Raw genomic sequence first — 26,086 nt, forward strand, 5'->3', positions numbered from 1 at the left:
TTAATGTACTGGTTTCAAATCCACCATTACAATGTAGGGGAGTAAAAGAGTCTCTTCCTCTATCCATTTATGTTCTCCAGTTGGGGCCCTATAAATGAGATTCGCCAAACAGGTTAATGAGAGAATGAAGCTTACTAGCATGGGTATTGTGCATACACATGGGAGTACCCAGAGATAAGTAACTCAGAGGTGTGGCTGAATTTAGGTGTATGTATCCTCTGAGGCAAAAACAAAGGGAAAGGAAATTGGGCTTCTGGATAGGGAGGTAAGTTATGGGAAGGTGACCAGGAAAAGTGTGGGGTAAGCAACGATTGTTTAGTAACGTTTGTTATGCAGATTTAAGCTCTGACTTCTCTTTGATAAGAGTTCTTAAGTTTTACTCTTCCTGGAACAGGAGAGGGAGACATTTCTACAAATTGATATTTCCTTTATAAATGGAAATTTCCATTACAAGAGGAAAACGTAGCCTGTTTCTAGAGCTTTTCAGGCATCTCCTGGTTCTCTGTGAACTTTAGCTCAAAATATTCCATGTGCCAAAGCACGTTGTTTGGCATTATTCTGGTACTCCTCAGCAGTATCCTATAGAACGGTTTCCTACTCTGCTCTTCCACCTGTTCATTCATCCCTCCAAGACTCTGGCAACCACTGATGTTTTTATGTCTCTCTAGTTTTTCCTTTTCCAGGATGCTGTATGGTTAGAATCATACACTATTTAGCCCTTTCAGACTAGTCTCTTTCAATATGCAATATACATTTGAGGTTCTTCCATGTCTTTTTGTGGCTTATAGCTCATTTCTTATCACTGATCGTATTCATTGTGTGGATGTACCATCGTTTATCTGCTCACCTTTTGAAGGACAAGAGATGTGAATTTTAATTTTGGGAAGTATTAGATGAGAAAAACTCAGCCAAGTACATTTAAAAATTAAATTGGCTTTGTTCAGTGATTCATGCATTGGCAGCCTCTTGTCTAGCAATAGAAAGGAGCTCCATCAGGTCAGTTACCTCAGTAGTGTTGTTCAGGTATTTCCAGGTTGACTGGGTAAAGGGTGTATTCCTGGGGGTGGGGGTGACTATAATTAGGTATTAGGCCTTGGTTTCCTGAGGATGGGGTTTAGCACAAGTGATACAGGGATTTTGGACCTGCTGTTTCCTTTTTATCAGAAATGAATTTAGCCATTTGTGGACGAGCAACAAGATTCTCAGGGAAAATTTATCTTGTTACTTGGGATTTTGGGCGTGGTGGGCAAAGCACTGCCCAGAGCTGCCAGCAATGGACTTGCTTGCCCCACCTGCAAGGGATATTTCAGGGTATTCCTCACTATAGAAAGTCACCTTGCTGTGCAAGCAAGTCACCTTGCTGAAGTCATGCCCCTCCTGGCACATCCAGTGACTGAGATTGTGGTATAAGGCCAGGCATTTCTGTCCAAATGGGGACAACTCTGGGCTGAGACTGTTGGGTTTGTGTCACAGTTGACCCTCCCTCTGCCAAATATACTTCCTTTCATTCTTCTGTAGGCGTTGGTCCCTAGTAATAGATATTAATATCCTATGGACCAAGCCTTTATTACGTGGTTTGATTGCTTTATTTTCTATGGCACATGCATTTTAACAGGACAGTGTGATTTGTCCTGATGCTTGTGTTCAGTGTCCATTGGAGGTGGGTGTCACACATCCCTCTGGTGCCTTTTCTGACAGTGTCATGGAAGAACTCCTGTGATGTTCCATGACTCCATGCTGAAACCATTTTATCGTCTAGTTCATAGAGTGTTGAAAATGGGCTGCTTGGAATTTGGGTTTAATTTTGAATGGAACCTGACTTACAGAGGGAACTTGGTAAATTTTAGAAGTAAATATCAATTCTTATCTTCTCATACATGTCAGCTCCGGGCTGCAGTCAGCTGTCAGTACTCACTGTGGGTCTGATGAGGCTTAGATATAAACAAGAGAAATTGAACTGAGCCTCTAAGTTGGCCACCAGGGATTGGGTGAAATGGTTCTGTGCTCTTAATCAGTAGATCTCCTCCAGTGTAATATCATGATGCCTCTTTCTATACCTTGTCCCTGAATCCAGAGGAAATCATGCTCTGAGGGTCTGATCTCTGAGTCTTGTAGGACCAACTTGCACACCTTTGTGTAGGTTGTATTCTCTACAGAGACACCTGCTGTTGGGGGACTTGGGGATGAAATCCAGCCCCTGCTTGGCAAAGACTTTCCTAGACAGGTTCCTCGAAGCCCTCTCTTCAGCTAGGCCTCCTCCTTGAGCCCTGTCCTCAACCCGCCTCAGCCAGTCTTAGCAAGGAATCCTGCCCAGTTCTCTGCTCAAACTCCTCATCCCCCACCTTTGATGTCCAAATCCTTGGCCCAGCTTTAGCAAAGATCCCCTAATGTTGATGTCTCCTCTCAGTCCTCCATCGGCTGACCCCCTCATTCTGCTAGTTGGCTATAAATCCACAGCTGTCCTTTCTGTATTGGGAACTGAACTCAGTCTCTTGACTCTTGCTGCCAAGGTCTCAATCTGCTTTCCTTACCATTTTAGCCACTGTCTGATTAAATTTGTCATTAACATACTCTACTCACTCTGGGACCACTTTTACAGGGATGATTTTGCCCAAAGGAAGAGACATATTTTTCTTCTCTGCACACACACACTATGTGGTCACCAAGCTGGAGGCCTACCTAAATGGAGTGTGCTCTGCTAACTTTCACGAAGACCTCGGATATGTGAAAGGTGGCTCTGACTCATGCCCTGAAAATTAGGACCATGCCTTACCGCAGAGTGCCAGGCTGCGAAAGGAAGGTGTAAGTGTCTTCTAATTACCCCTTGGACACTTTCAAATTAAGTTCATACTGAAGAAGAAAATCAAGAGCTATCTTGAGAAGTGGATCCCTTATGAAATATTTCAAATTCTCTTTATTCTTGTTAAGGGAGCTGTGTGGATGTTGGTCTTATCTGATTCTCTGCCTGTGAACACTTATAGGTGTGCCCTAAAACCTCTCAGACTCTTGTCCTGTACCTATGGCCCAGACTGAAGTCTCCCTGTTCATATTCTCTGCTCTCCTTGTGACCTATGGGACTACCTAGATGTAATAAACCTGGATGGCAGCTGAGGCCCAGCCAAGTGCCCAGAGATTTGGCTTTCCTTCCTGAATTATTATGGGTGGTCTCTGAGGAAGCCTGTAAAGAAATGAGGGAAAGGAGGAAGCTAAGCAAGGATAAAGTTTCAGGTAAAGTTTTACATCAGCTGGATGCTCAGGAGAATAGAAAGCACTATAGCATTGATGCTGCCTTGAAGTAAGGGGGTAGGGCTTTGATTCCAGCACAGTAGCAGGTGTCAGTTAGGGAGGTTCTGGGGGTGGAAGTATGGTTTTAACTTCTAGGCACCTCTGGCAAGGTGACTCTTAACAACCTCAAAGCAATTCTCCAGAGCAGTTTGCGGGGGTAAACTAGAAGCAGATACAGCAGCTGGGAACAGGGATGTCTGGGATCTGGTTAGGGCATTGGTGACACAACTATATCCAGAACAACCATTTTCTGGTGAATTGACCTAGATCCCTCCATATTCCTTCCATGTTGCTATAATGTTGAGCACACTTTGAAAATTTCCTGCCTTTACTCTAAGGGTATCTCTCGATAAGAAGGGAATGTAAGGAAGTACAAAAACTCTCCATCTCTGCAATCCCTAACATTCTGCTCAAGTTCTGCTAAAGCTTCCAGATAGTTATCCTGGAGCTTGGTCCTTTCAGCCACAAGAAAATTTCACTCTGGATCTAGACTAGACTTTTTTTCCTGCTATGTTTTATTTGTATACTTGGGAAAGTGATGAAAAGAATGAAAGTAGAGAAATGGATGCCAATGCAAAGTCTAGTATGCAGGTGTGTATGAACCCCTATGCTTGTTCTTGGTGTGTGTAAACAAGCAGCAAGTCTACTCAAATACTATTGAGTATAGTGTATGGGGGCCTTAGGGAGCTTGGTCCTATGCGTGAGCCCCACGAGGAACAAAAGACAGATCAGTGCCCTGGCTAAGTGGTTTTTGAAGCTTTGGACTCTTATTTAGGGGCTGCTATAAATGCCCCAGTGCAAGTCTGGAACTGAGCTGACACATACCTGGGATCATACTTCCCAAGGAAGAGATAGGGATTATTCTTTTCACCCCTTTTCCACAGTGACCAGGGAGGAGATTATATGTGTATCTCAAACTCCAGCACACCCTCTCGCCCTCTCTAAGCAGATCATAAAAGGGGTTCCCTTTTCATCCACTCTGGATCTGGGGGATTCTGCATACTGGACCTGAGGTAGGACTCCCACTCACTCCTCACTAGAAGCACAACGAGTGGTCAGGAGCATGCATGTACACTGGCCAAGTGTACCTCCTCTGCAGCTCTGGCCTCATTCAGCCTCTGTAAGATGCTGGCCAGGGAGAGCAGGGTGCACAGATCAACTCTCTCTGGCCAGGAGACCTCACGGTCTCCAGAGTTGCTGTAGTCTCTTCATTGTGTCTAGAAGCAATCATACTAATGCCCTTTTATCTGTGAGCTTTTTCAGCACTATTGTTCTCCTTCATTTAGGAGTCTGTGTCTACTGATTGGAAGAAGTTCCTTGTAATTCTCTGGCAGGCATATCTACTCATGCAGGACTTCCTTGCAAGGTCAAAGAATCACCCACAGGAGCAAGAACAGAAGGGAATTTATCTTCCCACTCCCTCCCATCTGTTCCCCATCAGTCAAGTTTTAGAAATACTTTCTCCCATTCCATAGGTTACCTTTAGATTTTGTTGGTTTCCTTTGCTGTACAGAAGCTTAATTTAGTCCCGCTTATTTATTTCTGTCTTTGTTTTCCATGCGTTAGGTGTCATATCCAAAAAGTCATTGCCAAGATCAATATCAAGAAATTCTTTGCTTTCTTCAAGGAGTTTTATGGTTTTGGGTCTTTAAGGCTTTAATCTTTCTTGAGTAAATTTTTAAAAAATTTTCTATTTAAATTCAATTTAATTAACATATGGTATATTATTAGTTTCAGGGGTAGAATTTAGTGGTTCATTAGTTGTAATGAGCACTGCATGTTATATGCATCAAGTGCCCTCCTTAATGCCCATCACCCAATTACCCCTTCTCCCCACCCACTTCCCCTCCAGCAACCCTCAGTTTGTTCCCTATATTTAGGAGTCTCTTATGGTTTGTCTCACTCTCTGTTTTCATCTTATTTTACTTTTCCTTCCCTTCCCCTATGTTCATCTGTTTTGTTTCTTAAATTCCACATGCGTGATATCATGTGGTATTTGTCTTTCTCTAACTTATTTTGCTTAGCATAATACCCTCTAGGTCGATCCAGGTCATATGTCAAACATAGTGTTTTGACACCTATGTTAATACTCCACATGAAAGATTTCATTCTTTTTGATGGCTGAGTAATATTCCATTGTATATACATACCACATCTCCTTTATCCATTCATCCGTCGATGGACATCTGGGCTCCTTCTGTATTTCGGCTGCTGTGGACATTGCTGCTATAAACTTTGGGGTACATATGCCACTTTGAGTCACTGTGTATCCATTGGATAAATACCTAGAAGTGCAATTTCTGGGTCGTAGGGTAGTTCTAGTTTTAACTTCTTGAGGAAATGCCATACTGTTTTCCAGAGTGGTTGCCCCAGTTAGCATTCCCACCAAGAGTGCAAGAGGATTTCCCTTTCTCTGCATCCTTGCCAACATCTGTTGTTTCCTGAGTTGCTAATTTTAGCCATTCCAACTGGTGTAAGGTGGTATCTCATTGTGGTTTTGATTTGTATTTCCCTGATGATGAGTGATGTTCAGCATTTTTTCATGTGTCTGTTAACCATTTGTAGGGCTTCCTTGGAAAAATGTCTCCCTCCCCTCTGCGGCCCCATAGCTTTTCTCTCCCCCAGTTCCCATCTCTAAACTTCACAGCTGCTATGTTCACTTCCTCTAATTGTACAGATTGTTCTCTTAATTCTCAGTTCGATTTCCTAGTTCAAAATGATTTGATGTTGATCTGTGTTCGAGGGACTAGGCAAGCCCAGAGGGACTACTCTGACATCTTAAATCTTCCCTTCACTCTTCTCAAATATTAATTGACAATATGTATATTGGTTTATTTCTGGGCTTTCTATTCTGTGCTGTTGTATTATCTCTCTTTACGCCAATACCATACTGTTTTGTTTACTGTATATTTGTAATATAGTTGGAAATCAGGAAATGTGCTCGAGCTTTGTTCTTCTTTCTTAAGATTGCTTTGGCTATTTGGAGCCCTTTTCTGGTTTGATACACACTTTAGGATTAGGGAGACATTGAGTATGTAGATTGCTTTGGATATTATGGACATTTCAACAATCTCTTTTTTTTTTTTCTTAAAGATTTTATTTATTTATTTGACAGAGAGAGAGATCACAAGTAGGTAGACAGGCAGGCAGAGGGAGAGGGGGAAGCAGGCTCCCTGCTGAGCATGGAGCCCAATGTGGGCCTCGATCCCAGGACGCTGGGATCATGACTTGAGCCGAAGGCAGACGCTTACCCGATTGAGCCACCCAGGCACCTCTTAACAATCATTTCGGTCCATAAACATGAAATATCTTTCTATTTAGTTTTGTTTTCTTCAATTTATTTCATCAATGTATTACGATTTTCAGTTTATGGATTTTTGACCTCATTATTTAACTTTATTCCTAAGTAACTTGTTCTTTTTGATGCAGTTATGAATGGGATTTTTTAAAATTTCTCTTTCTGATACTTTGTTCAGATATAGAAAGGCAAATGATTTCCGTATATTTTGTATCCTGCAACTTTACTGAATTCTAACAGTTTTGGGTGAAATCTTGAGAGTTTATAGATGTTATATACAGATAGACATAGTTTTCCTTCCTTTTCAATTTTTTTTTCAAATTTTAATTTAAATTCTAGTTAGTTAACATATAGGGAATTGTGGTTTCAGGAGAGAATTTAGTGATTCATCACTTACGTATAGCACTCAATGCTCATCACAACAAGTGCCCTCCTTAATACCCATCACCTATTTAGCCCATCCCCTGCCCACCTCTCCTCCATCAACCCTCAGTTTGTTCTCTATAGTTAAGAGTCTCTTATGGCTTGCTTCCCTCTTTTTTTTCCCCTGGGTGAGAAGCTGGTTAAGAACTATTTCTTTTTCTTTCCTTTTTTTTTTTTTTAAGATTTTATTTATTTGAGAGAGAGAGAGAGAGAGAGTCCAAGAGGGGGTAGAGTTAGAGGGAGAAGCAGACTCCCTGCTGAGCAGGGAGCCCGATGTGGGACTTGAGCCCGGGACTCCAGGATCATGACCTGAGCCGAAGGCAGTCGCTTAACCAACTGAGCCACCCCAGGCACCCTCTTTTCTTTTCTTTTTCTTTTTTTTTTTTTTTAAGATTTTTATCTATTTACCTGAGACAGAGTACACACAAGCAGGGGGAGCAGCAGGCAGAGGGAGAAGCGGGCCCCCCACCAAGCAAGGAGCCTGACATGGGGCTCAATCCCAGGACGCCAGGACCGTGATCTGAGCCAAAGCCAGACACCCAACCGACTTAGCCACCCAGGCACCCCTGGTTAACAACTATTTCTTTGTTGGCACAGTACTGCTGGGCTCATGAAAGCAAGCCTTGCTCATCACTAGAGCAGGTGATCAAAGGGTCTGTTTCTTGGGTGGCAGCTGCAAAAGCCAGGGCACCAAATGTGCATAAGCTCCTTCCAGGGAGATGCTAGTGGCCCATTTCAATGTGCTTATCTGTTTGCCTGGTGTGTAGGAGTTATTCAGCTGGTCTCTGGAGTCCTTTCAGAAGGAGTTGTTCCATGTATACTTGGAGATTTGTTGTGTCTGTGGGAGGAAGTTAATTTGTGAGCCTCCTACATTGTCATCTTGGACTCCAACCTCACTTTTCTTTTTTCCTTCTTTTCCTCAGACTTAATAATTCCATTGTCCTGTCTTTAGGTTCTCTGATTCTTTCTTCTGCCTGCTCAAACCTGCCTCTGAATTTCTCTAATGCACTTCTCATTTGTTGCTGTACTTCTTAGTTCCAGACTTCTTGGGATTTTTCTTAGGTTTTCTGTCTCTTCATCGATAATTCCATTTTGTTCATGCATTTTTATTATCTCCATATCTTCCTTAGTTCCTTGAACATCTTTAAGACTCTTATTCTAAGATCTTTGGTAGATCTGCCATCACCTGTTTTCCTGAGATAGTTTTTTTTTTTCTTTCAAATGGGCCATATTTGCTTATTTTTTTGGTATGCTTTGATTTTTTTTGTTATTTTGAAAACTGGACATTTGAACTTACTAATGTGCTTATTCTGTAAATCAGATGCTCCCTTGTCCTCAGGGTTTGCTGGTTTTTGGTTTTGTTTTTGTTTAATTTTTTGTGCCAAGGATCCACTTGAGGTTTACAGTTAAGGTCTTCTCAGGTCTTTTCTAAGACCGTGCCTTTCCCTAGGCATGTGTGGTCACTTTCTAATTTTCCCCGTGTGTGTAGTTGCTTTTGAACGTCCTTAATGTCTGGCTTCCCGAAGGGAGAATGGAAAAAAATGAAGGTTCTCTACATGCAGTGATATAGATTGGATTACACCTCTGCCCCCTTGTGGCAAAGTCTGTAGTGGGTGCCACCCTGGCTGCAGTTTCTGGTTAGAGCAACATGAAGGCTGTGGGATTACTCACTACTTAGTGAATTGCTTTGCATCCCATTCCAGTTTAAATGATATCTTCAGGCAGGCCATCTTGTTCTCTGATATAAAAAGACCTAACGTTTTAAAGATTTATTTATTTATTTTAGAGAGCACGAGCCGGGGGAGGGGCAGAGAGAGAGAGAAAGAGAGAAGTAGAGCTGAGTGCAGAGCCCAGTGCAGGGTTCGATCTCATGACCCTGAGATTATGACTGGAACTGAAATCAAGAGTTCGATGCTTAACCGACTCAGCCACCCAGGTGCCCCAAGACCTAATGTTTTAGATATTAGCTAACATTAATTCATGTAAATATAAAGTTTGTTAGAAATTAGTTGAGTTGATATAATTAATTGTATGCTTGTATATATAATCTAAAACAGAACCACTATACATATCCTAGGAATACCACAGGAATTAATATTTACACAAATATAGAAAAAGCTGGAAAAGTGAAGTCCAGAGGCTATGGCTGGAGGATCAGAAAAAGGCACTAATGGCTTTAGGCACTAATGGAAGTGCTGTTGGAGAAGTCAGAAGTTGGAGAATTTTTTGTGGTGCTGCCATAATCAGAGAAGCTTATTGGAGAGCTCTTAGAAGTTGGAGTTCATGGAGAAGTGTGCAAAAACTCCAGATCTAATATTATACCTCTTAGTAATAATGAACCCTCCTTCCTTTTCTACAGTCCATATTTTTCATGAGTTCTTATCATTGGCAAACTCCAACTCAGAGCCATATTGGGCAGGTATATTCATTGTCTCCTACTGTGTAACAAATTACCTCAGTCTTAGCAGCCTAAAACAACACATGTATTGTCTTACAATTTCTGTGAATCATAAGCACTGGCATGACTTTGCTGGGTCCTCTGCTTCAGAATGCATAAGGCTGCCATCAGTAAGTTGGCAGCGGCTACAGTCTCATTTCATGGTTTGACTAGAGCAAGATCCATTCCTGAGTTCATGTGCTTGTTGGTAGATGTCAGTTTCTTGAAGACTGTTGACCAGAGGTTCCGTAGTTTGCCCTTTGGGCTTCTTTGTAGAGTAACTCACAATATAGCTGCTTGCTTTGTCAAGCCCCAACTTTGATGGGAAAGAATGTTCTAGCAGGAGGGTTGTTACAATCTTAAGTACATCCTATAACCTTTGCTATAATAGAAGCAGATTATATGTTCCACTCACATTCAGTGGGATTGGATTTCACAAGGGTGTGAATACCAGAACAAAGGGATACTTGGTGTTATCTTTGTCTGTCTGCCAAACAAGGAGATTTAGGAAAATGTAATTCTGATAAGATCTTTGCATTTCAGAGCCATGTGTGTAGCATAATGCAAAGTTGACAACTAACATCCAGCGCCTAAAGTCCAGCATGATGCCCTCTGGAATGTCAAGCAATCATGGTCTCTGCAGGATTATACTGTGATTAAGAGCAGAAGTGACAGAAATCTGGGCAAGATGATAAACTTTTGCTCTTTACCTTTTTTGCTATTGGGAGTTGAAAAAAAAAAATCACACCAGAGCAGCAGCTAAATACCAATTTCTAGAAGTTGTAATTGGGCCTACTACCTGATTAAGTTTTTTTTTTAATTTTTTTATTATGTTAATCACCATACATTACATCATTAGTTCTTGATGTACTGTTCCATGATTCATTGTTTGTGCATAACACCCCGTGCTCCACGCAGAATGTGCCCTCCTTAATACCCATCACCAGGCTAACCCATCCCCCCACCCCCCACCCCTCTAGAACCCTCAGTTTGTTTTTCAGAGTCCGTCGTCTCTCATGGTTCATCTCCCCCCCCGACTTACTCCCCTTCATTCTTCCCCTCCTGCTATCTTCTTCTTTTTCTTTTTTCTTAACGTATGTTGCGTTATTTGTTTCAGAAGTACAGATCTGTGATTCAACAGTCTTGCACAATTCACAGCACTCACCATAGCACATACCTTCCCCAACGTCTATCACCCAACCACCCCATCCCTCCCACCCCCGGCCACTCCAGCAACCCTCAGTTTGTTCCTGAGATTAAGAATTCCTCATATCAGTGAGGTCATATGATACATGTCTTTCTCTAATTGACTTATTTCACTCAGCATAACACCCTCCAGTTCCATCCACATCGTTGCAAATGGCAAGATCTCATTCCTTTTGATGGCTGCATAATATTCCATTGTGTATATATACCACTTCTTCTTTATCCATTCATCTGTCGATGGACATCTTGGCTCTTTCCACAGTTTGGCTATTGTGGACATTGTTGCTATAAACATTGGGGTGCACGTACCCCTTCAGGTCCCTACATTTGTATCTTTGTGGTAAATACCCAGTAGTGCAATTGCTGGATCGAATGGTAGCTCTAATTTCAACTGTTTGAGGAACCTCCATACTGTTTTCCAGAGTGGTTGCACCAGCTTGCATTCCCACCAACAGTGTAGGAGGGTTCCCCTTTCTCCACATCCCCGCCAACATCTGTCGTTTCCTGACTTCTTAATTGTAGCCATTCTGACTGGTGTGAGGTGGGATCTCATTGAGGTTTTGATTTGGATTTCCCTGATGCCGAGCCATGTTGAGCACTTTTTCATGTGCCTGTTGGCCATTTGGATGTCTTCTTTGGAAAAAATGTCTGTTCATGTCTTGTGCCCATTTCTTGATTGGATTACTTGTTCTTTGGGTGTTGAGTTTGATAAGTTCTTTATAGATTTTGGATACTAGCCCTTTATCTGATATGTCATTTGCAAATATTTTCTCCCATTCTGTCGGTTGTCTTTGGTTTTGTGGACTGTTTCTTTTGCTGTGCAAAAGCTTTTTATCTTGATGAAATCCCAATAGTTCATTTTTGCCCTGGCTTCCCGTGCCTTTGGCGATGTTTCTAGGAAGAAGTTGCTGCGGCTGAGGTCGAAGAGGTTGCTACCTGTGTTCTCCTTTAGGATTTTGATGGACTCCTGTCTCACGTTTAGGTCTTTCAACCATTTGGAGTCTATTAAATGTGTGTGGTGTAAGGAAATGGTCCAGTTTCATTCTTCTGCATGTGGCTGTCCAATTTTCCCAACACCATTTGTTGAAGAGACTGTCTTTTTTCCATTGGACATTCTTTCCTGCTTTGTCAAAGATGAGTTGACCATAGAGTTGAGGGTCCATTTCTGGGCCCTCGATTCTGTTCCATTGATCTATGTGTCTGATTTTGTGCCAGTACCATACTGTCTTGATGATGACAGCTTTGTAATAGAGCTTGAAGTCCGGAATTGTGATGCCGCCAGGTTTGCTTTTCTTTTTCAACATTCCTCTGGCTATTCGGGGTCCCTTCTGGTTCCATACAAATTTTAGGATTATTTGTTCCATTTCTTTGAAAAAAGTGCATGGTATTTTGATGGGGATTGAATTGAATGTGTAGATTGCTCTAGGTAGCATTGACATCTTCACAATATTTGTTCTTCCAATCCATGAGCATGGAACGTTTTTCCATTTCTTTGTGTCTTCCTCAATTTCTTTCATGAGTATTTTATAGTTTTCTGAGTACAGATTCTTTGCCTCTTTGGTTAGATTTATTTCTAGGTATCTTATGGTTTGGGGTGCAATTGTAAATGGGATCGACTCCTTAATTTCTCTTTCTTCTGTCTTGTTGGTGTATAAGAATGCCACTGATTTCTTTATTTCTTTTTGTTTGATTGCTTGCAAATGGCAAGATCTCATTCTTTTTAATGGCTGAGTAATACTGATCAATACTGAGTAACAATACAATACAATCAATTCTGATCAATCAATACAAATGAGCAGCATACACTTGGGCTGCTTCCACATTTTGATTATTGATTCAATTTCTTTGCTGGTAATTGGTCTGTTCAAATTTTCTGTTTCTTCCTATTTCAATTTTGGTAGGTTATATGTTTCTAAGAATTCATCCATTTCTTCTAAGTTGTCTGATATTTTGACATGTAGTTTTTCATAATATTCCCTTACAGTTGTTTGTATTTTTGTGGTGTTATTTCTCCTCTCTCATTTGTGATTTTATTTATTTGGTCCTTTCTCTTTTTTTTCTCTTGAAGTTTGGTAAGAAGTTTATCAATTTAATTTTTTTTTTCAAAGAACTGACTCTGGGTTTCATTGATCTATTCTACCAGGTTTTTTTCAATTTCCCCTTTATTATTTCCTTCTGCTCGTTTTAGGTCTTGTTGTTCTTTTTCTAGCTCCTTTAGGTGTAAGTTTAGATTGTTTATTTGAGATTACTCTTGCTTCTTGAGATAGGCCTGTATTGCTATAAACTTCCCTCTTAGAATTGCTTTTGCTACATCCTAAAGGTTTTGGACCATTGTGCTTTCATTTTTATTTGTTTCCATGTACTTTTTTATTTCTTTTATTTCCTGGTTGACCCATTCATTGTTTAGTAGCTTGTTATTTAACCTCCCTGTATTTGTGGTCTTTCTGTGTTTTTCTTTGGTTGACTTCTAGTTTCATAGCATTGTCAGAAAAGATGAATGGTATGACTTCAATCTTTTTGAATTTGTTAAGGCTTGTTTTATGGCCTAATATGTGTTCTATTCTGGAGAATGTTCTTTGTGCACTTGAAGAGAAAGTGTATTCTGTTTTAGGATGGAATGTTCTGAATATATTTCTTAAATCCATCTGGTCCAGGGTATCATTCAAAGCCATTGTTTCCTTGTTGATTTTCTGTATAGGTGATATGTCCATTGATGTAGTGGGGTGTTAAAGTCCTCTATCATTGTATTATTATTGAGTAGTTCCTTTATGTTTGTTATTAACTGTTTTATGTATTTTGGTGCTCCTATGTTGGGCGCATAAATATTTACAATTGTTATATTTTCTTGTTCGATTGTCTTCTTTATTATAATATCCTCCTTTGTCTCTTGTTACAGTCTTTGTTTTAAAGTCTATTTTGTCCAATATAAGTATTGCTACTCCAGCTTTCTTTTGACATTCATGTGCATGATAAATATTTCTTCATATCCTCACTTTCAATATGCAGGTGTCTTTAGGTCTACAATGAGTCCTTACAGTCCATTGGTGTTGTGCATTCTACAGTTTTGACAAATACATAATGACATGTATTCACCATTATAATACTAAAGAGATTAGTTTCACTCTCCTAAAAAAAATAAAATAAAATGAGTCTCTTGTAGGCAGCATATAGATGGGTCTTGTTTTTTTTTTTTTTAATCCATTCTGTCACCCTATGTCTTTTGATTGAATCATTTAGTTCATTTATATTTACAGTAATTATTGATAAGTATTTGCCATTTTATGACTTGTGGTTGTTACACTGAAGATTTTCTCTGATCTTTTCTTGTCTTTCTCTCATTCATGGTTTGCTGATTTCCTCTAGTGATATATTTGGATTTCTTTCTCTTTATTCTTTGCACATTTATTAGTGGTTTTTGATTTGTGGTTACCACTATGTTTGTATATAACTCTTTCTGCATATAGCTGTCTATATTAAGTTGATTGTGGTTTAAGCTGAACCTTTCCATGTTTTAGGTATATGGTGTCATATTTTACATCTTTTTATTTTGTAAATTTCTTGACTGATTTTTTACAAAATATTCATTTTTACTGCTTTTGTGTTTCATACCTTCATGCTCTCATTTTTAATCTTTCCACCCAAAGAGTTCCTTTTAATGTATCTTGCAGGGCTGGTTTAGTGGTCATGAACTCCTTTAGTTTCTGTTGTCTGGGAAGCTCATTATCTCTCCTTCTGTTCTTGACTGCAGATTTTTCCCATTCAGCACTTTGATTGATTGATTGATTTATCAGAGAGAGAGAGAGAGCACGTACACACAAGCAGGAGGAGCTGCAGGCAGAGAGAGAAGCAGGCTTCCTGCTGAGTAAGGAGCCCAATGCAGGGCTCGATCCCAGAACCCTGGGATCATGACCTGAGTCAAAGGCAGCGTTTTAACCACCTGAGCCACCCAGGTGCCCCATGTACTTTGAATATATCATGTCACTCCTTTTTGGCTTGGAGAGTTTCTGCTGAAAAATCTACTCATGGCCTTATGGAATTTCCTTTGTATGAGATGCCTTCTTTGGTCTTGCTGCTTTTAGTATTTTTTTCTCTATCACTATATTTTGCCATTTTAATTACAATATGTCTCAGTGTGGATCTGCTTTTGCTGATTTTGTTGGGGGTTCTTGGTGCCTCCTGGATTTGGATATATTTCCTTCCCTAGATTAGGGAAGTTTTCAGCTATTATTTCTTCAAATTATCTGCCCCCTTTTCTCCCTTCTGGGACTCCTCTAAAATGAATGTTATTATGTTTGATGGAGTCACTGAGTTCTCTATGTCTATTCTTGTTTTGTGTAATTCCTTTTTCTTTTGTTCACCTTGATTTCTTTCCATTACTGTCTTCACATCATTGATTTGTTCCTCTGCTTCTTCCAGCCTGCTTTCATTCCATTAAACATGTTTCTGATTTCCTTTATTGAGCCCTTTATCTCTGGTGTGTTATTCCTTATCCCTGTGTTAATGATCTCATTGGTGTCCTCCACTTTTTTCTCAAGTCCAGTGACTCTCCTTATGATCAGGGCTTTAAATTCTCCATCGGGGGTATCTGGGTGGCTCAGTCAGTTAAGTACCTGCCTTCAGCTCAGGTCATGATCTCAGAGTCCTGGGATGGAGCCTCATTGTCAGGCTCTGCTTCTCCTCAACCCCCCCCCCCCATGTGCGCTCTCTCTCTCTCTCTCTCTCTCAAATAAATAAATTAAATCTTAAAAAATTCTCCATCAGGCAAGTTACTTATATCTATTTCCTATTTTGCTTAGATCTCTGGCTGTGGCCTTCTCCTGTTCTTTCATTTGGGACAAATTCCTCTGTCTTCTCATTTTGTCTAACTCTCTGTGCCTATTTCTGTTAGGAGAGTCAGCTACATCTCCTGCCTTGTGAAGAAGAGGTCCTATAGTGCCCTGCAGTGTAGTGTTCCCTGTTCCCCAGAATGGCATTTCCAGAAATTTCCAGGAATGGCGTTTCCAGGAATGTCTCCAATGTGTGCTTCAATGTGCTCTGTTCTTTTGTCCTGGCCACTTTGTCCTTCAGGCCGGTCATCTGCAGAGGCTCTCTTTGCCCATTGTGGGCAGTGTTTGGCTCCTGGCCTGAATTTGGCACATTTTAACTAGGTGCTCTGGTCTGCTTGTGAAATGAGACCCGTTGCAGCTGCCAGACCCAAGGCCTCACAAAACTCCTGGTTTGGGAGATACAGTGTTGGCAGGGGTTTGGGCTGGTCTTCTGGGGGTTGAACTAAGGCAAACATGACTGGGAAGGGCAGTTCTTCTGAAGTGTGGGAGGAGGGGTGGGGCTTGGTGTAAGCAAGTTAAGTAGTGAGTGTTGGTGCTGCACTGTTTCCTACAGTTGGCCCTGTGCTTACTCTGAGGGCCAGGGGAGGGAAATGGCACATGCCAGTTCCTTTGTTCCCAGAGGGGTCTCTCTGTGAATGCTGCCTCTCTGGGACACACTCCAAGATAAGCAAATAACCTTCCCATTTTGTGCCCCAGGTGCTCTTCAGATCACTGTTTCTGCACTGTATGTCTGTGGGATGTTTGCCTGCCTTCTCTCCAAGAGCAGCCCCAATGTCCTCTAAGCTCTCCCAGAACCAAGCATGCTGACCTTTAAAACTCCAGGCTGTAAGCCTCACTGGTTGCCGGAATTTGGGAAAATCTTGCCCTCTCACCCTCAGGCCAATTGTTATGGGTATTAGTTCCCCTCTTCACCCTGCATTCCCCCGTGTGCTAGTCTGTCTCTCACCCTTCTAGGCTACTGCGGCTCACTCCCCACCACAGTGGCCATGCTCTGTCTCTCTCCCAAACCACTTTTCCACACTTGATACCTTCTTCAGTGTGGCCTCTTCTGTACCATTATTTGTGGAGTTTGTTCTTCCCATCTTCAGATTGATTGCTGGAGTATATAAGATGATTTGATAATTATCTAGTTGTATTCATGGGTCAAGATGAGCCTAGAGTCCTCCTACTTTGCTGCCATCTTCCCAGCCGGGTCTTCTAGGGGCAATTTATGTTCAAACACAGTGACACCTTTCCAGTAAATGGGTATTCCAGAGAAGTCATTTTAGTATTACTGACATAAAGATACTAATAATTAAGGGATTCCAACATTGGGACCACAGAAAGTCTTAATCCTATAATCGATATATGTGATGTTAAGTTGCCAAATCTAACTATGGAGAATGATTATCCTAATAGCATTGACTGTTCTCTTTTATTGGCTCTCTTTAATAACATTTGTTCCCAGGTTTTAGCATCCTCCCCCCATGATAAATTTAATCCTATTTTTTAAATTTAAATTCAGTTAGCCAACTCTAGTACATCATTAGTTTCAGATGTAGTGTTCAATGATTCATCAGTTGCGTATAATACCCACTGCTCATCACATCACCTGCCCTCCTTAATGCCCATCACCCAGTTAACCCATCCCTCCACCCACCCTCCCTTCCACAACCCTCAGTTTGTTTCCCAGAGTCAGGAGTCTCTCATGGTTTGTCTATTTAATCCTCTTTTTATGACAGTGTTTAGCTTTAAAAATTGTCAAGTTACCAAAATGATCTTTAGAGTACTTTCTAAGAAAAAAAGTTCTGGCTTTTATCAGAAACATAAAAATTCCAAGACTTTTCATCCAATGGTGTGCTGGTAAATGCAGTTCTCCAGGGGAAAAAAGTTCTGGTTTGTACTGTTTGCCACTTTTTGAGTGTAAATTCTCCCACCCTGGCCGATTGTGAGATCACAGTGCTGCATTATACGCTCAGCTCAGGAGCAGCTCTTGCATGGCATTGCTTCCACCCAGTCTTGGTTTGAATAATATTCTTGAAAACTTTTTTTTTCCACATCAGCATCCTAGAGTAAATTTTGCTTGGATTCTTATAATCATATTTTAGGTGTTTGCAGCATGTTCCTTTAGTGGTAGATCAGGGAAGTACTACCCTACCACAATTTTTAATCTGGGATGCTATGGCCTATAACTCCCTCTCCCCAGCACTACCAGGTCCTTTGATATTCTTGTCACACAGTTGTTGTGTATATTAATTCTGCCTCTGACCATTCCAAGGCTTGGGTAGCATCTGTTTGCAGCACACCTTTCCTTGTAGTGGTATGTGTGCCTAAAGTTTCCCTACCCTCTTCTATTCTTTTAGGAATGGCCCACTCGAGTGTGTTACCGGCTCAACTACCTTCCTTCTCCAATTCTCCAGTGCAAGGAAGTAGGGCATGGCTTGCTGAATCTGAGTGCCTTCTTTCCTTTTGTTACTCCTTTGATTTCTGAGTTCAGTAAATTAGGCCCTCCAGGGGCTCAGAGAATTGCCTTTTTGGCATGCACATTATTTTAAGCTGATAACAATCTTGTCCCAAAAGACTCAGGAAGAAGCTTTGACCTTCCCCCTAACTGCCTAAAAGAATTTATAGGGAAGACCTTCAGGAAGAGAGCTATCACCATAGACATTTTAATAGGAACTAGGGGTGGTAGACAGAGGAAACAAGCAAAGCGTGTTTGTTAAAATTCCTCTGTGTCCCATGGTTCCTGGATGGGCCAACAAACGTTTGTTTACTAAACATTTATTCCTCATCTTCCTGTGAATTGTCTTTCTTCCCTTTGAAATCCTATTCCCTACCCCTTTCTCCTAGGTTGGGAAGGACCTATATACTTTATTTTGCCTGTCTTTGGAATTTCATGTTTATGATGGTTCCCTGTACTTATGAAATTAAATCCAACATCCCCAAAAGAAAAATTCCAGAGTCTGTGAGGGAGAAACATACCCAAAGCAACACTTTTCAAATAAATTGTACCTCCTGGGTGGAGCATATTTATCAAGCCTAATTTCTTTTCTCTGATTTACCAGCCCTCTCTACTCCATTGAAGACAATTATTTTTTCTTAAATGTTAACTTTAGTGTATGTCTATATATGTAAAAACATACATACATGTGCACATGCAGTCCTAAATCAGCATTTATAGTACAATGATTTTAATCATCTTGAGTGTTACGAAGAACAGATATGTGTGGACAACAATGCACCGGGACACTCATGCAGATAGTCTAATGACCAGAACATCATTCAGGAAAAGAAAGAAGAAATCATTTTTTTAGAAATCCCCAGAAAACAAATTTAAATAACCCTGGTATTGTAGCAGTCTGAGTTACCAAAGCCAATTAGGCATTTTAGAAAATAAAGGTTAATTTAAAGCAATCTCTGTTGCTAAGAATTTAATTTGTTGGAGAAGCTAATACACTAACCTAGTGAAGTTTTAAGATAAATGGAATAATTCTTAAAGCTACATAATTTGCAATGTAGGATTTTTTTCATTTTAAAAGATACTAGTTTTATTATACTCTGAACATCTATTTACACTTATATAATCTTAAATGTTAATAAAAGCTTTCTAACCTATGAGGCAAGAGTTAAGAATAAAGGGTATTCCACTTACGGTAGTTTCTTCTTTTATTTATTTATTTATTTATTTATTTATTTAAATCTGAAGTCTTGCGTGAAGTAAAATCTAAAACGTTTTTGCATTTTCATTTCACAATGATATTTATGTTTTCTCCCTGATTCTCTTTTAAACCCCAAATTCACTGAACAGTTAGAATTATCAAATGGTTTAATGTGTCATGTGGACTTATTAAATGTAATTGTTTTCCTTTTACCTCATAATCTTAAACCACCCCCTCCCTCCTAAATCTTGGGTTGAAGAGTTCTTCTAAGCTTTCAGGATCACTAATACTAGGGCTAATGTCCATTTGCATATCTTTGTTTTTTATTCAGTAGCTGAGCGGGAATGCCAAGGGGTAAACCTAAACTGGATCTTCCCTTTTCTCATGCAGAAACTTTAGAAAGGAGAGGTGGTTAGGGAGTTTCAAAGCAATTCCATTAACTTGCACCAAAAGGGGAAAAACAGGGCTATGAGAAGCTTGAAGCTTATTAAATGGAACATGGACCACATAAATTTTATATCTAAAATAACCCCAAGATTGTGTGTCAGCATGGCTGTGGTGGGGCAGAGGGGTGAGGGAAGGGAATATTTTACCAATATCTTGTATGTCTTACAAAATTTTAAATAAAGATAGGAAAATATCAACAATAGTTCATTATAATAACTTCCTCTACTTTTCTGTGTTTTGAAAGAGTAATTAAAAAATGTTAATGAGGGTCCCTCTCCTCTCCTCTCCCCCCATTTATAAGTAGCATGTTTTCCCCACAGGGACAGATCCCTAAGCCTCTGGAAGTCTTTTTTTAGTCATTGAAAAAGGAAATGGTCAGTAATAGCCCCTCAGGTACCCATAGTACCTCTGTGTCCCTCAAACACCTTTTTTCTCCCTTACACAATTGTGCATGTGGCCCCCTTCCTGGCCTTCAGTGTCAGCATAGTGCAGTCTTCTACATCTAGAGGTCTTGGGCCCTAGTTAGGGTGGTGTGAGCACACATGAGCCCATGTTGGAGAAGGACCATCTCCAGTGCTATCAGGGTGAATACAACCACACTTCTACCAGGTAATCAGAGCTGCTGTGCTTCCTAGTCTCCCAAGGCCATGTCTTCTGTTCACCTACACTCTTAAGCATTCTTCAGAAGCCATAGCAGTGTTCTGTCCTTAAGGCCTGAATCAGCAGGCCTGTCACTCCTACCAAACAAAGGAACCCCAGGAATAGCTTGGCTATTCCCTTGTGTCTCATGTTCCTCTGTCCTCTCCCTACCTCCTGACAATGTAAGCCTGGAAAGTACCCTGGTCTGGGTTCCATATACTAGCTCCCCTTCTTCTGTTCCTTTTTTTCCTCTTTCTCCTCTCCTGGATATGGAGAGTTGGGGCCAACACTTCATCTCACATGGAGCTAAGTAAAAGGACTTTTTTTCCACCCAGAGCAACTGGAGCCAAGACAGCATTCTTGCAATTTGAGCACAGTCCTCCTCCTGGGAAGGTAAGAGGCTCTCCCGTGCTGGTGAGGGTCTTGCTAGAGTTACAAATGTCTTCCATTTTCTGGCACTTCTGTAATTTTATTCAGTGTTATCTTGTGCATTTAATAGAAATCTCCAATTTTTTTTTTTTTTTTTGCAGGAATACAGGAAGATTTAGATGAGGGGGCAGTAGCCAATAGGGTGTATTACAGTGAGCAGCTCCAAACTCCATCTGTGTCTGGTGCCAAGGAGTTCTGTACATAGGCAGATTTCCTCCCAGATTTGATAAATCCATAATGAAAAAAAATTCATGATGGAGAATTTCTATTAGTGCTTTTTGCTTTAAGTATATTTGTTGGAAAGAGTTGACAACTTAGATTCTAAAAACAATAGAATATATATAACTTAATATTTTCAAATAATACAATTAAAAAATACAATATAGTTTTCAAATTATACAATTCAAAAATGGAAAAAATATTGGGGAAAAAATGGGGAGCCTTAGGAACTTGTGGAATAATATCAAATGCTATTGTAGGATTAATTGTAATCCTAGAAGGATTACAAAGGAGAGAATGAACTGGGCAGAAAAATATTTGAAGAAATGATGGTCAAGTTTTTGTGTTTTTTGTGTTTTTTTTCTTTTTCAAATCTGGGGAAAGATGCAAAGGCACAGATCTAAGAAGCTCAGCAAACCCTAGGTAGGATAAATACATGAAAACCATGGCTAGGCACATCTTTACTGAACTCCAAAGATTAAAAAGAATTTTGTAAGGATACAGAGAAAAATGTATACATAAGGAACAAGGATTCACATTATCACTGACTTATCCAAAACGATAGAGACCTACAGACAAGGGAACATCATTTAAAGTACTGCAAGAAACAACTGTCAACCTCGAATTCCATATTAAGCAAAAGTGTCCTTCAAAGATGGAAATAAAATAAAGACTTCTTCAGATAAAAACATTTTTTGTACTGTGGTAGTAAAGGAATGCTGACAGCAAATTCTGTAAGTTCTTCAGGTTGAAAAAGCATACCAGAGGAGAAGTTAAATCTTCAGAAAGGAATAAAGAGCATTGCTGGAAATGATTAATATTTAAATATTAAAGCCTAATTTTTAGCTTCTCTAAAATACATTGGACTGTTTAAAGCAAAAGTTATGTCATTGTCTTATGAGGTTTTAATGCAGGTTGAGGTATTACATACGATAAACCTAGAAAAAAGGATGGTGGTGAATGGACATATATATTTACAAGATTTTTGTATATATCGTGAAGTGGTACTCTACCAACTCTGAGAGTGAAAAGTCAAGGATGGATATTGTGATTCCTAGATCAACAGTTTAAAAGTGAAAAAAAAAAGTTTAAAAGGTCAATAGAAAAATAGAATCTATTTAATAAAGGGAGCCTCACACTCTCAAAAGTAACTCTTGAAAATAACTACTATTACAGGACTTGACTTCTCTCTGGTTTTTCTTGGTTTGTTCCTTCTACTTCCATCCAGCTGTTGTCATCAGACCACCTTGGGAACAGTTATGTTGAGATACTTAAGCAACATGGAACATATAGTGGAGGTGGGGGAAGGCTTGGGCAGGAATGTGGGCCAATGGGCAAGAAGGGATTCTTGTCTGAGAGGAAGATTGGAAGAAAAAATAATCTTTAATATTCCTTAGTTCACATAAGTATAATGCTATGGACACTAAACTATAAGCCAGGAGACCTAGGTCCTAATCCTGGGCCAGCCACTTGCATACTCCCTGACTTTCCATTTGCACTTGCTCTGAGTTTCCCCATCACAGATGCAAAGTCAATCCACATGTCCCCTAGTCTCAAGATTGCTGTCAGAATATAGTAGAACCACTTCCGACTGTTCATAGTTTACTCTAAGACGCTCTGAGGAGTCTGAGAACAATTTAGAATTAGTTAAATGCCTTTATCTTAAACAGCAAGTCCTTAGCCTGGGATTTTTCTTTTGACTAATTGAACACTGCCATCTGGTGTGTAAGTGTAGGAACTATCAGCGATTCAATTCCCAGAAGAGCCCTTAAAAATCATTTGCTTCCTTTATTTTCTTTTTTTTGGGTTGTAGGCTTTTTTTTTTTTTTTCCCAGTGAGGTATAATTAACATACGATGATACATTAGTTTCAGATGTACAACATCGATTCAACAATCCTATACATTAGTCAGTGCTCACCACAGTATGTATAATCACCATCTGTCACTGAACATTATTACAATATTTTTTACTGTATTCTCTATGTTGTACTTTTCATTTTTGAGTTATTTCTTTTAGAATGGGAAGTTTGTACCTACTAATCTCCTTCATCTATTTCTACCCATGCCCCTACCCACCTCCCCTCCTGCAACCACCAATTCTCTGAATTTTAGGGTCTGTTTTTGTTCATTTGGTTTTTAGATTCTACATATACATGAAATCATGTGGTATTTGTTGTTCTCTGTCTGGCTTATTTCACTTAGCCTAGTACCCTCTAGGTCCACCCACGTTGTTACAAATGGCAAGTTCTCATTTTTTATGGCTGAGTAATATTCCATTCTGTGTGTCTCACATCTTCTTTATCCTGTTCATCTATTGATGGATGCTTAGGCTGCTTCCATATCTTGGTTATTGTAAATAACGCTGCAACAGACACAGGGGTGCATATATATTTTCAAATTAATGTTTTTGTTTTCTTTGGGTAAATACCCAGAAGTACAATTACTGGATCATATGGTAATTCTATTTCTTTAGTTTTGAGGATCCTCCTTACTGTTTTCCAGTGGCTGCACAAATTTACATTCCCACCAGCAGTGCATGAAGGTTCCTTTTTCTGCACACCCTCCCCAACACTTACTTCTTATCTTTCTGATACTAACCATTCTGAGAGGTGTAAATTGATATTTCACTGTGGTTTTGCTTTGTATTTCCCTGATGATGATTGATGTTGAGCATCTTTATGTGTCTATTGGCCATTTGTATTTCTTCTTTGGAAAAAATGTCTATTCAGATCTGCCCATTTTTAATTTGATTTTTTGATATTGAGTTATATAACTTCTTTATGTATATATAATATATTAACCCCTTATCAGATATATCATTTGCAAGTATCTTCTCCCATTCAGTAGGTTACCCTTATATTTTGTGGGTGATTTCCTTTGCTGTGCAAAAGCTTTTTATTTTGGTATGGTCCCAGTAGTTTATTTTTGCATTTCTTTCCCTTGCCTTAGGAGACCAACTAGAAAAATGTAGCAACATTTTCTTAGACTTCCTTTATTTCTTGTCTCTTTAACCTCATTTTCCAAATGAAAACTCAGGATATCAAGGAAGAATTCAAAATTGCCCTCCATAATTCATTAAGACTTATTTGAAAGGGTTGAACTAAACTTTAGAGGTCAGATAGGATTTGAATAGGAATCAAGGTGAAAGGAACGGATGACATGAGGAGAACCACTGGAGCCCTGGGAAGACAGGAGAATAGTTAGGAGCTCAACCTCAGGGGAAAGACTGGACTGGGGTCACCCCTGAGCTTGGCTACTTCCCAGCTGTGTGCTTAGTTTGAGACTCCTTGTGTATAACATTGGGATAATAAAAGTACCAACCTCTTAGGTTATTTCACTAATCCTCCCAACAGCCCACATGCTGTTTTTAGCACAGAACCTGTTACAGTAAGTATATAACAAATGTTAACTGACTATAAATTAGAAAATGTTCATGTTAAATTTTCTGAACTTGATAATTATACTGGGATTATGTAAGAGAATATTCCTGTTCTCAGGAAATACACTGGGGTACATGTAGGGGTAAGGGACTTTGAGGTCTTCAATTTACTCTCATATAGTATAGAAAAAATATGTATACATGAAAAAATGTTCAACGTTACTCATCATCAGGGAAATACAAATCAAAACCACAATGAGAGGGGCACCTGGATGGCAGTCAAGTGTCTGCCTTCAGCTCAGGTCATGATCCCAGGGTCCTGGGATTGAGCCCCGAGTCGAGCTCCCTGCTCAGCAGAGAGCTTGCTTCTCCCTCTCCCTCTACTGCTCCCCCTGTTTGTGTGCTCTCTCTCTCTCTCTGTCTCTGTCTCTGTCAAATAAATAAATAAAATCTTAAAAAAAAAAGAATTGCAACGAGATACCACCTCACACACCAGTCAGAATGGCTAAAATTAATAAGATAGGAAACAACAGACGTTGGCAAGGATGCAGAGAAAAGGGAACCCTCCTACCCTGTTGGTGGGAATGCAAGCTAGGACAACCACTCTGGAAAACAGCATGGAGGTTCCTTAAGATGTTAAAAATAGAGCTATACTATGACCCAGCAATTGCATTACTGGGTATTTGCCCCAAGATACAAATGCAGTGATCTGAAGGGGCACCTGCACCCCAGTGTTTATAGCAGCAATGTCCACAATAGCTAAACTGTGGAAGGAGCCGAGATGCCCTTCAGTGGGTGAATGGATAAAGAAGAGGTGGTTCATATATACTATGGAATATTACTCAGCCATCAGAAAGGATGAACCATTTACCTTGATATGGATGCAAGTGGAGAGTATTATGCTGAGCAAAATAAGTCAATCAGAGAAGGACAATTATCATATGGTTTCACTCATGTGGAATATGAGAAACTGCAGAGGATCATAGGGGAAGGGAGGGGAAACTGAAGGGGAAGTCATCAGAGGGAGAAAAACCATGAGAGATTCTTAACTCGGAAAAAACTGAGGGTTGCTGGAGGGGAGGTGGGTGGGGATGGGGTAACTGGGGGATGGGCATTAAGGAGGGCACGTGATGTGATGAACACTGGGTGTTATGCGCAACTGATGAATTACTGAACTCTACCTCTGAAACTCATGAGGTACTATATGTTGGCTAATGGAATTTAAATAAAAAAGACTAGTGACCTGGCTTATTCAATGCCAGCTGTTATGCAAATCTCTCTAAGGCATAAGATCTATGGTAGTGATTTTAAATGACTACAAGTCACATCCCTTAAACAAAGCTGTTCTTCCGGAAACTTTATTTATCCAGAGCTTTCCATTACCTAAATTTAATTTCACTTAGGTCTCTATGGAAACATCAGCTTCACTGGGCTAGTCAAGATACACTCTGTGACCTAGTAAATTTGGCTTAAAAGGTAGGAACACTCCACTTCCAAAGGTGCCTTCCTTTGCCATCAGAAGAATCTAAAGAAACAAGTGTTGTTAAACATGCAAAGACCACTTTCCCCAAGAGAGGAACTGAAGTGGTTGGTATGGCCTCCTCAAAACATACTGATTATGCATGCTTTTTCAGGAAGGGATAGTGAGTATCAGGGGAAAAGTAACTCAATCCATTCTGATGGTGTTCCAGTGGCCTCATCTTTATATACGAAATACAGGTCTGCACCTGGATACTTGAATACTCTCATTCTCAAAAGCAATAACATACTCATATTTTCAATTTGCTCTAAAGTTGCCTATTCAAAGTTGTACAGTAAAAACACAGCTGGTCTAGGAGCATAAGTTAGGATCTGTAACA

General features: G+C 40.0%; 1 long non-coding RNA gene across 1 annotated transcript in view; it reads left to right on the plus strand.

The window, feature by feature from the left end:
* Window positions 1-26,086, plus strand: part of LOC141372569 (uncharacterized) — a 149,957-nt gene that overhangs the window by 116,680 nt on the left and 7,191 nt on the right. The gene's annotated exons all lie outside the window — the stretch shown is intronic.

The sequence above is a fragment of the Callorhinus ursinus genome, unplaced genomic scaffold (assembly GCF_003265705.2).
Source record: "Callorhinus ursinus isolate GAN/ISIS: 27379988/994484 unplaced genomic scaffold, GSC_fseal_2.0 scaffold4, whole genome shotgun sequence".
NCBI classification, from domain to species: Eukaryota; Metazoa; Chordata; class Mammalia; order Carnivora; family Otariidae; genus Callorhinus; species Callorhinus ursinus.